The sequence below is a fragment of the Lichenostomus cassidix genome, chromosome 24 (genome assembly GCF_008360975.1).
Source record: "Lichenostomus cassidix isolate B80296 chromosome 24, HeHo_3.0, whole genome shotgun sequence".
In the NCBI taxonomy this organism is placed as follows: Eukaryota; Metazoa; Chordata; class Aves; order Passeriformes; family Meliphagidae; genus Lichenostomus; species Lichenostomus cassidix.
Genome location: NC_139504.1, coordinates 1777092 through 1792273, shown reverse-complemented (window position 1 = coordinate 1792273; position 15182 = coordinate 1777092). Strand labels below are relative to the sequence as shown.

Below are 15182 nucleotides of genomic sequence, written 5' to 3'. Positions count from 1 at the left end.
AGGCTCACTAATTACCCAGTAATAGTATTTATTTGCTGCCAGCACACTCGGAAATGCAGCTCCTCATCACCGAGGTCGGCATCAATATTAATGTCCCGGCTTGACTCTCCATACACAGGGACCAACGGGAGACAAGAAAACATCACAGCAAAGTGGAAAAAAGAGGGGCAGAAAAGGAATTTTAGAAGTATTTTTCGCTGTGTTTGGGCAGGAAGGGAGTGCTTGGGATTGAATGAGGGGATGGGCGATAAGAGCAAATGTAAGTTCCCATCTCTGAGGCATAAATCTTCCAGTAATTCGAAATTTTTCACCACCTGCACGCCCTTCCTCAAACTTTGAGTTTCCCCACAGGTGGGAACAGGCCAGAAGAGCTCTTCTTTTCTTGTGATGGGAACAGATTTCAAAAACTCAGGGCTTTCCCCTTCCCAGAGTTACTCTAAGACAATCAGCTTCAAATATTCATCCCTGCAAAATTCAGTCCTCTTTTGGTTGCTCATGCAAAACCCCAGGCTTTGGGTTGGCTCAGCAAGAAATGCTGCTGGAAACAACCTCCTGAGAAGCACTTCTTTTCCAGTGATAGTTCAATCCCTACCTAACAAGGCAGCATAACCCCCAGATTCAATATTATATTGCATGCAAATGTACACAGAATATTTGCAGAAATGTGGCTGAGCAGGGCACAGTGTGGGTTGCACACTGTGCCCCAGCACCATCCCATAATTCGATTAAAAACCGTCTTTTCTTAATAATTTCTATGCAGAGACACTTGTCACACCAGGAGCATTAAGGCAGAGTTTAAATGGAGTTAATAAACTATTAATAGCCTGCAGTAAGGCTGTGATAGATTTGAGCTGCATGTGATCAGAACCCCTTGGTACAAAGCATTACTACCAATGTCCATGCTCGGTGCACATGGAAAAAAATCAGAGTCTTCCATGAAAAATGCAGTTCCAGGAAACCTGATGTTTCTCGTGGAAAGATGGATGTTTTCAAGATTTTTTTTCCATCAGGATGAAAGCTGGCAGTTTGGGAGCGAGCATGGATGTGGCATTTACTCTGTGGAGTGTCAGGTGAGGTGTCAACCCACACCATTGACACACTAATTCATGTGGATTTACACTGAAAGAAAACAAATGGAAGCCAAAAAGCTCATGTCCAAGAATTCAACATTAAGACATTCCCAGATCATCATTCTGCCATACTTCCTTTCCAATGCAATTTGAGAATCTCCTTACTTTTAGTCAAATTCCAAGCAAGAAAAGGGCAAATTGTGGAAAGAATTTGAAAACACTTTGAAATACTCTACTTCCTCCAGCAACTGTAGTTATGAAGCCTTTACTGACACGTTTTGAGCTGTTATTAAACAACATCAACACACTGACCCCTCAGAGAACACCCAGCTCTGTCCTGATGACCACAACAGGTAACACATGAACCCTTCAAACACCCTGAGTTAATTACTGCAATGGCAATGAGTGTTGATCCTACAAGACCCAGCCCAGCATTGATGACAACACTGCAGAAGCAGGCCTCAAGCCAACTGCCTAAAGACTGCCATAAAAATCAAATGCTACTATTAAGCAATTTCAGATATTGCAAGAACTCCCCAGACACTAATTACAACCTCGTTTGGCAATTTGGGTGGAAAGCTCACTGTGCAGTTGTAGCCTTGGCCATCAATTCTGGTCAAACCCGAGATCTTTCTAAAGAGCCATTCTGTGACCCAGTGGAAATGGCAATTTTTCATATGGAATTTTTCCCAAAGCTTAAATCGCCTCTTTATTAAATATTTCTAACTTGTGGAAAGAGGCTGAGAGGTCTATTCCAGGAGGAGCAGTCTGTGAGAAAAAGTCAGAGGGTAAAAACCTCTCAGGGGAAAAAAAGGTGAGGATTTCCACTCGAGATGCTGATTGGCACCACCAGAGGACCCAAAACCTAAAAAGGGAGTTTGTCTTTCTTTGTTGGGGTGATGAAAGAAGAACCATGAGAAGGAGTAACACCTTCTTCCACCTCGTCCAGCTGCAGATGGTCATTTTGGGCATTCAGAAATGCTCTTTTTCCAACCCAAAATCCACTAGAAGACTCTTCCCCACCACGTCCAAGATAGATGAGTGAAAGGAGAGCAGAGAAAACACCGAAATCTCAACTCACAAATCCCTCCCTGCCTTTCCCCTCCCCAATGCCTTCCCCAGAGGATCCTCCAAGATGTCCAAAATCATGACCTGCCAAAAAAAAAAACCTGAAATCCAGCAAGAAACGGAGTTAATTAATCAACTGGGAACCAGAGCAAGTCAACACACCACACAGTCAAGTTGCTGCCCATGCAGGCATGGCTGGTTTCCCCATGCTCCATGTTTGCCCCATGATTTTACCATGAAATGGGAGCTGCAAGGACTGAGAGAAATCCAAGTGATTTGGAGGGTTGCTGCAGCTTTTCAGCTCTCTGATGAGACATTATTGGCTGATCTCCTACACAGCTGCTCCCTGCTGAATAGACACAACCCACCTCCAGCGCCGTTGGCCATCAACCAATGTGGGAATAAATGCAAGTTTGGGGATTTTTTTTTTCCAGTTGATGTGAATTATTTGGGGATTTTTTTATTTTTGGCTAAGGAATATGTGCTGATTTATCCAAAACTGCGTTTAGATGGAAAAAGCCCTTCTTTGCTGGCTCATCCCTAAGTGGGAAGCTGCAGGTGGTCCAGAGCAGTGACCAGGTGGGTCAGGACTATTTAATAACCAAAAACTGGGGGGGAAATATTTCATTTCTTCAGCAAGAAACGCTCCTTTTCCCAAAGTGCTAGTTCAGAATGGAGAAAAAACATCCAGTTTTGAAATGCCTCAATGAAATTTAATTTTTGGTTTGAATCAACAGCTTCACTCAGTGCCATTTTAATGCTATTTTATGCTGAAATGTCAATTGGAAACTAACATTTTAAAATGTCAAAACATTTCACGTCTGCAGACGGTGCCGATAGTTTTTTGCTTCCATGTGTCCAAACAGAAAACGCTTTTGGAATTTTACCATGGAAAGAAAAAAAAAAATTATATACATACATATACGTATATATAAATATATATATATATAAAAATCAATATTTTGACTTCTTGGAATGAAAACAAAGTTAAAATACAATATTTCCTCTAGGATGCAAACAATATTTTCTGACAAGCTGTAATCACCAAAAAGCAAACTGAGCCAAATGTTTGCTACCACAGTCTGTTATATCTCAATGGGAAGAGAAGAGAAAGAGATTTTTGATACTGTAGGCTCTCTGATCCCCTTTTTTGCCAGTTATTTCCAGGGGGCAGGAAGCTCCTTCCACCACACAGAACCATTCCCAATGCACTGATTTTCCTTAAGAGTGGTGGAAAAAATCTCAAAAAAATGATGTTTTTTTCCCTCTAGCAGAGGAGAATTTGCAGGGGGTTGAATTTTGGGAGGATTTTCCCTGTATTTTGCTGATGATACTTTATAGCTTTATAACTGATGATACGTTACCCCCATCAGATTGCAGGAATTGGGGAGGAAACGGAACTGGGAGGTTTTTACTGCACTGGTGTGAGGGGTTTATCCAACAGAAATGCAATTATCCAGTGAGCTAACCTTTCAAATTCCTGCCTTGGCCATGCAGTGCCAAAAAAACAAACGGAAGAAAAATAGGGAAAGAAAGCAAATAGAAGACAAGCAATCCAGGGCAGTCACAGTTTTAAAAAAAAAATTTAAAATAAAATAAAATAAAGTAAAAAAATAGAAAAAAAATAGAATTTTACTCCTTTTTCTGGTTCCAGGGCCAGGATGTAAACATGCAGAGTTGTAAAATGGGATGAAAACTGGTAGTTTTGGAACCATTACTGCCCAAGTTTCTTGCTCCAAATCTCTCAGCTCCATCATCCTCCACGGCACAGCTCAGCCACCCTCCATCACCTTTCCATCTCCTCCAAATTTTCTCTTTTCCTCATTTTTTCCCCAGCCCAGGCTCCAGCCCCGCGCGGGGAATAAGCGCAATTATCTCGTCTCGCCACATTTTTCCAGCTCTGCCTGAGGTTTAATTAAAGCCAAGTGAAAAACACAGAGGAGCAGCACTGGGTTCTGCTATCGCCCCACCACATGTGGCTGGGAGAGGGGGAAAAATGGGGGGAAAAACATCATAGGGGGGAAAAAAATAGGAAAAAACCACCCCCTTTATCTTCAACTTTTTAATTTAGCAAACATTCCTGGATATTGCTCTTTCATCATCTTTTCTTTTAAAAATATATATCAATATCTATATACGTAGTTATGCAGGTGCCCATGAAAACATGTATATTAGGATATGCATACACCCTATATCTACATTAAATATAAATATAAATATAAATATAAATATAAATATAAATATAAATATAAATACAAATACAAATATAAATACAAATATAAATATAAATACAAATCTATATATAAATATATATATTTTATATATATATATATATATTAAAAAAAAAATATATATATATATAAAAGTGTAGCTTAATCCCCTGTAATCTCCTTGAATTACACCTCAACCACCCTCCTCACAGGTGACCTTTCCACAAAAGGCTGTTTCTATGCCAACAGCATTGTTTGAGTCAGGCAGGAGAAAAAAATACTGCACAATAATCTGTAATTTTTCCTTAATTCAGTGTTTTCACACTCCTGGTCGGGAGCTAGTTGATGCTAGAAACACCCTGATCACAGGGAAAAATTAATATTAAAAATTAATTGATATCTAGGATTTGATTATGAAGGGAAGAGTGTAGTAACCTTGACCCAATCTGGATTTTGCCTAAATTTCTGGAATTGTTTTTTCAGTGAAATTCCATTCATTTGGGGGTTTAGGAGCAAAATCCTACCGTTTTAAGGTCCTTTCCATCTTAAAATCTGCATTTTTCTCATCTTGCCAACACAATCCACAAGTATTGCTTCCTACCAATAAGTTAATTCATGGAAAAATCAGAAAACCTCAATTTTTTTCCATTTTTACTTCTTTTTGGGGAATTATACCAAGTGTCTCATCTCCAGTGGAAAAAAAAAATAAAATTAGAATGCATAACAGATCTGAAAAGCTTGAGAAATTGTTACAACATGCACCAAGCCAGCGAACAATGTCAGGTAACAAGTGGTTATGAGATTTGACTGAGCAAAAGCAGCTCAATATAAATAAATATTCCACAGAAAAAGACACTTTTGGGTCTAGATAATGTTCCTGCATCTAAAATTTGGGATATTTTCCCTCACTTTTTCAGTTCCTGGAGTTCCACCTCAGCCCAGAAAGCTCATCCCAAAGCAGAGCATCTAACAGTGATGCAGAGAAAGAAAAATGAGATTTTTCCAGCACAAGTTTTGGGTTTTTGGTGTGTTTTGGAGAGTGGCACAAGGAGCCATTGGCTGGTGGGTTGAAGCATCCCCAAAATTGTTGGCTTGTTGAGATAGGGACAACCTCCAGATTCCTCAATCTTTTTCTCATTGGCTGGAGGGGATTTATTTCCATTTTTCTTCTGACCCAACCCCAACATCTTCATGGGTCCCAGGAGGGAAAACATTTCCCAACAGATCCACCTCCCAAGCGCTGAACCAAGAGGATAAAAATACCAGTTGCCATGGGAACGTAAACTCTGGAGTTTGAAAATATCAGAATTAAACCTTACACTAATTTCAGTCCTTAAATCCCTGGGTTTGCATCTGTGTTTTGGTGGGTTTGAGGGTTTTTTGGAGGAAAAAACCTTAATTTCAAGACCTCTGCCAGGGTTTAACATCCTTACAGATGTTTTCCCACAGCTGGATGGGAAAGCCAATTATTCCCAAGCCAATAATAAGTCTATAAATTTTAAAATTTAAATTTAGAATTAAATTCAAAATATGAATTATTTTCTCATTTAATCACAATTTTATAATTTAATAACATACCTTATTTTCTAATTCAATCATCTAAGTAACTTCTAAATTAAAAACAAAGATTAATCCTGGTTTGTGGAATCACCTCTCACCACCCAGCCTTGGAATTGTCCCCATGGACACTTCCTGGCATTGGGGCAAGGAGTTGATAATCCAGGGCTAATAGATACAATATCCATTTCTGCATCTTTTTTAAAAAAAATACTTCTAAGACTTAATTTTATTTGCTCAAAATGCACTGCAATCAGTTAAGAAATATTAAATAATCATAATCAGGCCCCAGCACTAATGATGCTGAGGCAGAGAATCCCCTGTTCAGTGGCAGCAAGAGCTCCAAACAGGTTTAAAGCAACTTTTGGAGGTGGTGTTGAGCAAAATTGCTCAGCCCAGATAGGGAAAAGCCACACTCAAAGGAAAATAAAGAATGTTTTAGTAACTAATTTGGGATCACAAGGACAGGGGTTGGTCACCTAGGAAAAGCTAAGCTATAATAAAAGGATCATGAGTTAGAAGGGGACATGAATATTCCTTGTCACAAAGGAAGATTCCAATCATTAAACTTGAGTTCCCAAAGGAAAAATGGAAGAGGGAATCCATTCAAAGCATCAGAACAACACAGAGTTACTGCAACTGTTTGGTTAGCAACAACAACAAACTTCCTCCCCAGCAGCAGCAGAGGAGCGCTGAGGGTTGGAAGAGTTTGCCATGGGATGCCATGGCTTGGTTGGATGTTTTTCCAACTTGATCCCATGTGTTTGGAGCTCTGGAGGAGCTGAATCAGCTCAGCCATGTCTGGAACAAGGGTTAAGTTTCCTGCACAATTCAGCCTTTGGGCTCCCCCCAGCCCCAGCTGCAACACTCCAGGTGACACAGACAGCGTGCCACAAATAACCATTTCCACTGGTTTTTCTCCCATATTACGAGGGTGCTGCATTAATTTCATTTCTCTAAAAGACCAAGCCACAGTCCTGCTGCATTTTGAGAAAATCTGTTTTGGGGCATTGTGGATGTTAGTGGGACTCCATGGGGTGTAGAAGCAACCGCGGTGATTTACTTACCCAGTGATGCTTTCCTTTGGCAGCAATGTCCCCCCAAATCCCCAAAAACTGGGGGGAAAAACAAGCCTCTGGGCCCAAAAAGGGTGTTTTTCACCTCGAGTTCCTAGCTGGGAGTGGAGGCCTGGCTGTTTACATGCCTCCACATTAAAAAAAACCAGCGTGAAAAAGCGAAAGACACGAAAAGCAAGAAAAAGGGGAGGAAAAGCAAAACGAAAAAGCAAGGCAAAGGTGGGGGGAGAGCAAGGAAAAGCAAGTAAAGCGAGGCAAGGCGGAAAAAGAGCAAGCAAAAAGCAAGCTGGTCGGTGCAGTTTGGGAAAAAAGAGGTTGGAAAAAGCCTCGCAGAGCAGCTTTCCCATCGCCCCACAATCCCTCGCTGGCCCCCAGTGGGCTTGTGCAAACAGCAGCGGAGCGGCGAGCGGCCGGCTCTGGCCACGCTCCTCGGGCTGGGATTTTAAATAAATAAGGGAAAGCAGCAGCAGGAGAGGGGCAGGGGGAGAGGCTGGACCCCCATCCCAGCAGGGAAGCTGCTGAGAGGTGGATTTGGGGGAGTCGGGTTGTTCCACGTGGCTGAAAATGTGATTTTCCAGGTAGCACAGGAAGGGTGAACTTGGTTTTCAAAGGCAGAGGGAGTGAATGGATTGTATATGGTGTATATATATATATTCTGAATTAATTTGGGGTTTTTGAGTAATCCAGGGAGAAATTCAGGGAGAGGGAAGAGGTCACCACATCACCTAATGCCACTAAATATCTTATATATTTTATATCACATATCATGTTATATGTGTTTTATGCTGTAGATTATATTTATAGAAGTTTAGCTGTTCTCTAGCATTACATGTTATAAATGTTATATGTCATATATACTACAGGTTATAAATTTGAGTAATGCATATTAAATTCCAGTAATAGCTTATACATTAATTCCATCTATTTATATGATATTATATGATACTTATTATAAAATATAGTAACAATAAATTATTTATTCTCTGTTATTCCTTTATATGGTTATTTATCTATGATGTAGTAGGAATAATATATATTACATATAATTCTCATGCGTATCATCTATCATTCCAATATACTATTTGTCTGATGTGAGATACACCAAATAGATGGATTTATATATGTGTGAGCTTCAGTATTTTCTTGGGTATTTAGTGGGGAAAAGGTCTTTTCCCAGCAGTACCTGCTGAGAGGCAGAGGCAGCCCACTGGGACCACCGGAAAAGCCCTACAGAACATGAATCTGGGGGGATGTGGAATTTCCACAACTGGCAAAGGAAGATGCTGACAGCTGTTTGCTGGCACTGAACCCACCTCTCTCCCCTTGCAAAACTCCACTGCATCACTCCAGGGATGCTTTCAGTGGCCAAAAAAAAAAAAAAATTTAAAAATTTTTTTTTAAAATTCCCCTTATTGAGCACCAACCTCACAGAAAGGAGCTGAAATTTGGTGTCTTTCCCCACCCTGGGTTTTTACCTGGACCTGGTTTTCAGCCCATCCCAGCTAAAAAAGAAGTCAATAAAGTGAAGATGAAAAGCTGTTCGTTAGGATGGATAACAATCATTAAACCTGGCTGGCTAGGAAAAGCAGAGATTCTGCTCCAGAGAAGGAAGAGGGAAAAATGCAAATTCTGCATGAAAAGAAGATATTTCCCTAATCGCCCCAATCAAACGCTGGCGCAATTATCTGTGGCCAACCCAACGGGTTAAAATTATCCTCTTCATCTCCGGACACAGTGAGGAGCCGAAAAAATGTTTCATTTTAATAAAAATGAAATCTGGACCCTGCAGAAAGCAGCTTCACTAATGACGTGTTTACACAGAAAAAGACAATTTCTATTTAATGGTGATTACCAGACAGAAGAAATTAAACTTCCCAGAGTCTATGGGTTAGGGATAATGGGAGGAAAGTTATTGAGGGTGTGTAAATCAGGGGAGCTGCATGTGGGGATGGCCACGAGTGAGGACAGCTCAGTGCACACAGCTCTGCTCTGCCAGGCCTTAGTGGGCAAAAATGGATGTTTTGCTATGCAGATTGATGTGCCTATGGATGTGTTTGCATATATGCAAATGTGGCTGTGCATTGCAAATGTGCTGCTGCACGGGAGAAATGGGGAATGCGCGAACACACCTGGAAATGCACGTGGACATGCAGGAACACACACGTGCAAACATGCAAAACCACAGCCAGAGAGGCCAATGCACGCTTGTGAACAGGTCAGTGCACATGTGAACGTGCCCACGGCAACATGTGAATGGAAAAACGCCCCAGGAACACGCACAGGCACAGGCAAACACGTGTGGAACACGCGTGTGCAAACACACAGGCAAATACGCAATGCACATGCAAACCTGTGGCTGCACATGCCAGCACCCTGCAGCCACAGGGCAAAATCCATCCTTCCTGCACCTCAGGCCCTGCACTGCACTGCTGGCTGTCTGGGAGGATTTTGGGATCTCACTTCAGAGCATAAAAAGTGCAAAATAGGGCTTGATCGTGAAGCTGTGCCAAAATTCCTGGGTTTGGCTCGCCAGGTGAGCAGTGCAGATCCTTCCTATTCCTTTCATTTATTTAATTAATTTTTAATTATCGTTCTCTTTTTAAAATTGCTCTTTCAGGATAAAAGCTATTAATTTCTTTCCAAAGAAAGCCAAGACAAGATCTTTTCACACCCATCTCCTGCCTTGGGACGAATAAAGTTTCGGGGCTCCTCTTTGTGCCAGAGCCATTTCCACGCCGCGCCGACCTGTGCAAACCCATCCCGGGGCAAAATCCCTCCAACAGCAGCCTTTAATGTCTGCTCCTTCCTAGAGCAGAGCAAACATCTGCAGAACAAGCCCAGATGCGAGCCGTGTTCCCCCCCTCCTCCAGGAATTTCAGCTCCGAGGCACATAATAAGGCAACGTCTGGGATGGTTTAATAATAGTAAAATTAAAATTGTTCCCGAAGCAGAGTGAAGGGCACACTCGCGAGGAGGTTTGCAAAACAAAAACGAGCCCTGAGCTGGAGTCTCGGGGGAACAGTTGGATCAGAGGAACAGTAAACAACGCACAGAAATGCAACTTAATTATCTTTACAACCCGAGAACGCAAGCGGCTGCCGCGGTTTTCCAGGGATGTGGGAGCAGAGAGGTGCCGGCATCGCCGGGCTGGAGCTGGAGCATCCCCAGAAAGGCAGAGAAAAGGATTCCTTTTGTAAAGTTTTGCTTGAATTTTCAGTCAAGGGCTGCAAAAAGGCAGGGCTGATGTGGGATTGGGGATGCTCATCCTGACGTGCTATTCAACTAGGAAAAACACAACTTGGTAATATTTGCTCTTTTTTTTAATAAGAAAAACAAACTCTTGGCTTGACCTTGTCAGGTCTCACTGCATACACGACCAACACTCCCCCTGCATTAACACCAGCTGGGGAAGTGTTACCCATCCCTCACCAGGATGACCTCCCATTAAAAACTGCTGTTAAAAATGGGAATGGGCAGAAAAAATGCCCCTATATATCTACATCTAGAAATCTAGATATCTAGACATATATACATCTATATATTTAGATATAGAAGCTGGAAATTGTGTTAATTTAAACCAAGGATGCTGATGAGGAGCAAAGTCATGTTTGAAATCAAAGTGTGGGAATGGTATGAAGTCAGGGATGCCCAAAAGGACCAAACTGAGGATGCTGGGTAGGATCAGCTCAAGGATTCTAGAATCAATCCAGGGATGTTGGCTCTTATCCAACTAAAACTTCCAGCTAAACACAAAGTGAGGATGTTCACAAGGGCCAAAGCAAGGATCTGGCTAAGATCACGCCAAGGTTGCTCAGTGCCTGATGTAGATCAGGTTCAAGAACATCCAAGGAACCTGAAGGTGCATAAATCCATGGAACCTGGTAGGATACATTCACTGGATGCATTTCCTGAGGGAAATGGCTGAGGAAGTGGTTGAGCCACTATCCATCACATTTGAGAAGTGGCAGTCAGATGAAGTTCCCACTGAATGGAAAAGGGGAAGTAAAACCAGAGAAGCCCTTGGGGTGCTGCTGGGTGAGAGCTGGACATGCCCTGGCCCAGAACCCTCCCTGTGCTGGGCTGATCCCCCAGCCTGGGCAGCAGGGGAGGGGAGGATTCTGCCCCTCTGCCCTGCTCAGGGGAGATCCCACCTGCAGAGCTGCCTCCAGCTCGGGGCTCCCAGCAGAGGAAGGACCTGGAGCTGCTGGAGAGAGTCCAGAGGAGACACCAGGATGAGCAGAGGGATGGAGCAGCTCTGCTGGGAGGAAAGGCTGGGAGAGCTGGGGATGTTAGTCTGGAGAAGAGAAGGCTCTGGGGAGAGCTTAGAACCTCTGCCAAGGCCTAAAGGGGCTCTGGAGAGCTGGAGAGGGACTAGGGACAAGGGATGGAGGGACAGGACACGGGGAATGGCTTCCCACTGCCAGAGGGCAGGGATAGATGGGATACTGGGAAGGAATTGTTCCCTAGGAGGGCAGTGAGGCCCTGGCACAGGGTGCCCAGAGAAGCTGTGGCTGCCGCTGGATCCCTGGCAGTGTCCAAGGCCAGGCTGGACAGGGCTTGGAACAACCTGGGACAGTGGAAGGTGTCCCTGCCATGGCAGGGGGGTGGAACTGCATGATCTTTAAGGTTCATTCCAACCCAAACCATCCTGGAATTCTGTGACAATTCAAAGCAAAGCAGGGATGTCAGCTGGAATCAATCCAGGGCTGCTGGCTCAGAACCAACCAAGGCCACTAACTGAAGGTGTTAGTCAGGACCAAAGCAAAGACACTGGCTAAGAGCAAAGCTCAGCAACTCTCCATTTTCATCCAGCTTTTTTTAAAAATGCTAATTTTTATGTCTCCCAGGCTGCCAACAGCCTGGCAAGGTCCTGCACTGCTCCACAGCCCCTCCAGCGAGGCGGCAATGGGATTTTTTATTAACTTGACTGAACTAGCTGGGAAAAACAGACATTTTCTGGCACAGTTTGGATCACAAAAGGTCCATCCCCTCCTGGCTCCAGAGCTGAGGGCAGCCTGGGGCTGTCTGCATCCTGCTGCCTGCATGGCACAGGCATGCCTGGAGTCAGCTCAGCTCCCCAAAAGCCCATGGACTATTTCTACCCATGGTGTGTCTTTGCTGCAAAAATCATTTGTTGCTACCATTTAACTCGTGACACAGCTCGAGCACAGGAATTCAGTGATGTTTTGCTCAAAAAGTGATTTTCATTGAAAATTGTTTGCAAAACACAATGCAAGTAACTTCTGCACCAACCACCAACACCAAGGGTTTGGTTCTTAAACGATGATGCTCATTCTCAATGGATATTCAGCTTTTAACTAAAGCTGCCAGCAACCCCAAACCAACCAAAACCTTCCTAAAACTCTGTATTTAGTTCCTGAGCTCATCAGAAAGCCTCAAGATTTGGGTGGTTTTTGGGGCTTGGGGTTTTTTTTGACACCTGTCTGTATTGGCAAACCAGATGTTTGAAGTGCAGAGCAATCCAGTCTTTACCCAGCTTCAAAAATAAAATTTTTTAAAAGCCTCATGCTTTGCAATTCCGTTCACTGCTTTTCTTTTATTTCATATTTTAAAAAACAGGTGGTTTTTCCTAGAAACATAAAATTTTTCACCACTCCCTTGGCACACCTGAGCTAAATTTAATCCTCAGAAGTAACACTAGGAAAGAGAAAGCTGCAAAAAATTGTGGATTTCCTGCAAACCTAACACTAATGCAACAGCTGGAGGAAAAACCCAGTCCCCAACCACCCACCCAAATTATACCCAATTTCCAAACTGAACAGTAAATAATTCTTCTGTTCAGCTTTGAAGACAAGGAAGCCACATTACAACATTTCTCTGCCTTGGGATGAAGATAAATTACGACCTAAGTGTTGCTAAAGCCCCATTCAACGGTGCATCCTAAAAAAATATTAATTGCAAAATGGTTTTCTAATTACTTTAACAAGGATGCAGCTCTGACAGGGTGAGATGTGATGCTCTGCAACCACTCTGGCCTCCTTTTCCATGCATTTAAGTGCCATAATGTCACAGTCCAGCACTGGGGAAGTTTGGGCCACAGTTATACGAGCTCTGTGCTTAATGAGGGGTGCCTAATTAAAGTTGGGAAGCGCTGACTTCGTCAGGAGACCCAGCATCAAGTCTGTCCTAGGGTTTTTTTGGGGAAGTGAGCATCCCTGGCCGTCTGGTCACTCATCCCAGCAAGGTCATGCCTGCAGTAATTCAGGATTTTGGCTCATCGGGTTGCACCAGCCTGGCACCATCAAGGCTCTCCACAGAAATAAACCCAAATAATATCCTGAATTATTCTGATGATTATTATTATTTTCCTTTTTCCAAGAAGGAAGAGCACATGGGAAGACAAGGATGCTCTCAAAATCTTTGGAAACATGGCTGAAAGCTCAGAGGGATGCAACCCCCAAACCCCAATGTTGAATATAACGAGGATGAGGATGCTTGGAAAACAAGGATGAAGGCACTGGTGCACATCCAGCCTGGCTGAGTGCCAGGTGACTGGGAGCCCCAAAAGGACAGGGTGACAATTAGCAGGAGCAACCAAGGAACCGAAACGAGACCTGGTGCACCCGGCGCTGGGTTAATGGAGCTCTGCAGCAGCAGCTGGCAGCAGCTTTGGCAGAAAAAAAGGATTTTGCCCCAAATGAGATGCTAAAACACACAGCTTTGAGCACTGTCCAGCCCAAGCTGCCACCACTGCCACTGCCCCCGGTTTTGCCATCCCAATTTTGGATGATTTTCTGCTTTCTAAACCCCACATGGAAGCTGCAGTTGGTTAATCAAAGCTAAGGTCTCCCCCTCAGGAGTCACCCCAGTTTTGCAAAGGCAGTCAGTACCTTCAGACTGTTTCACAAAGGACCTGAAAATGCCATTTTTCTAGGAAAAATACACACACTGGGCTGGAAGGTAAGGCTTGGAGGTCGGGTAGTGTCTCAAAAAGACACATTTTGCAGGTTTTTAAATGAATTTTCTCTCCTTTTGTCTCTTAGGGGGAGTAAGGGTGAGCAGCTCATGGGTGGGAATGGCACAAGGGAACTCCTCATGGCTCCTGGAAGGAGGTGTAATTCAGTATTTCCACTACTATGAGTGGAAATATATTGGTATATTTTTATTTTTATACATGAGCAATATATTTACATTGACAAACCCTTGTTCCTGTGCCTAAAATGATTTATTTTTTTTTCCCTCATGGGGCACAGGCAGTTTTTGGGAGAGCCATGGGATGTGTGCAAGACAGAGCTATAGGCAGCCACAGGATACAATGATCAGTGAAGGATGCAGTGCTGGTCAAGAGGTGTTCAGAAGCATTTTTAAACAAAAAAAGGGCTTTTCCTGAGATATGACAAGATTTGCTCCCCTGGTTTGATGGGCAAATCCATATTCCAGTGGTTTAACACCCAGAAGAGTTGGAGTTCTCCAGCACAATGAATATGCAAAGAGCAGCATCCAAGATAAAGATAATTGGATCATTACATATACACATTAACAGAACATTTATACACCCATCTATACCTAGAAAGAGAGAGGATACTGGGGGGCAAAGGATAGAGAAAGAGGATGTATATAAAAATATATTGGATAAATATACTGGATATTAATCCAGTATATTCTGGATATTAATCCAGAATATTTCCAATGGAAACAATATTAAATTGACATAATAGTGTGGCTTTAAGGATATAACATATCCAGTGCATTCATATAATATTTCCAGTGACTGGACATAATGCAATATATCCAATATATTCAATGGATATCCTATACACATACACACACACATATATATATATATATGTATATATATAATGTGCAAAATAATCATCCAACATAATATATCCAATCGATGGATATAATGTAATATATCCAACACATTCAATGTGTATCCAACATATATATATATAATATCCAATAGAATAGATCCAATGGCTGGATACAATGTAATGAAGGCACTTGAATTTATATATCTATTATGTATATCTGACTTCCCTTCTGCTGCTGCTTTTCAGCTATTTATCAAACTTCCAGAAAAAAAAACAATTTTTCTCAAGCTCCACCCACACACCAGTGAAAATCAGCATTCTCCCACATTAAAGCACTTCCCCTCCATTTTGGGGTGCACCTTGCTGCCAAAAATAGCTATTTTTGGAAATGCAGCAGGTGTGACACTTAAGAAAACAAACTGGCCA

General features: G+C 42.6%; 1 protein-coding gene across 7 annotated transcripts in view; it reads right to left on the bottom strand.

Annotated features, from left to right (window-relative positions):
- PKNOX2 (PBX/knotted 1 homeobox 2) overlaps positions 1 to 15182 on the bottom strand; it is an 86443-nt gene that overhangs the window by 50363 nt on the left and 20898 nt on the right. The window contains exon 1 of one of the 7 annotated variants that reach the window (XM_085081644.1): positions 6973 to 6993. The exons of the other annotated variants lie outside the window; for them this stretch is intronic. The gene's annotated coding sequence lies outside the window, so the exon portion shown is untranslated. Of the gene's footprint in view, positions 1 to 6972; positions 6994 to 15182 lie in introns of those variants that run through there. 7 annotated transcript variants of the gene reach the window in all.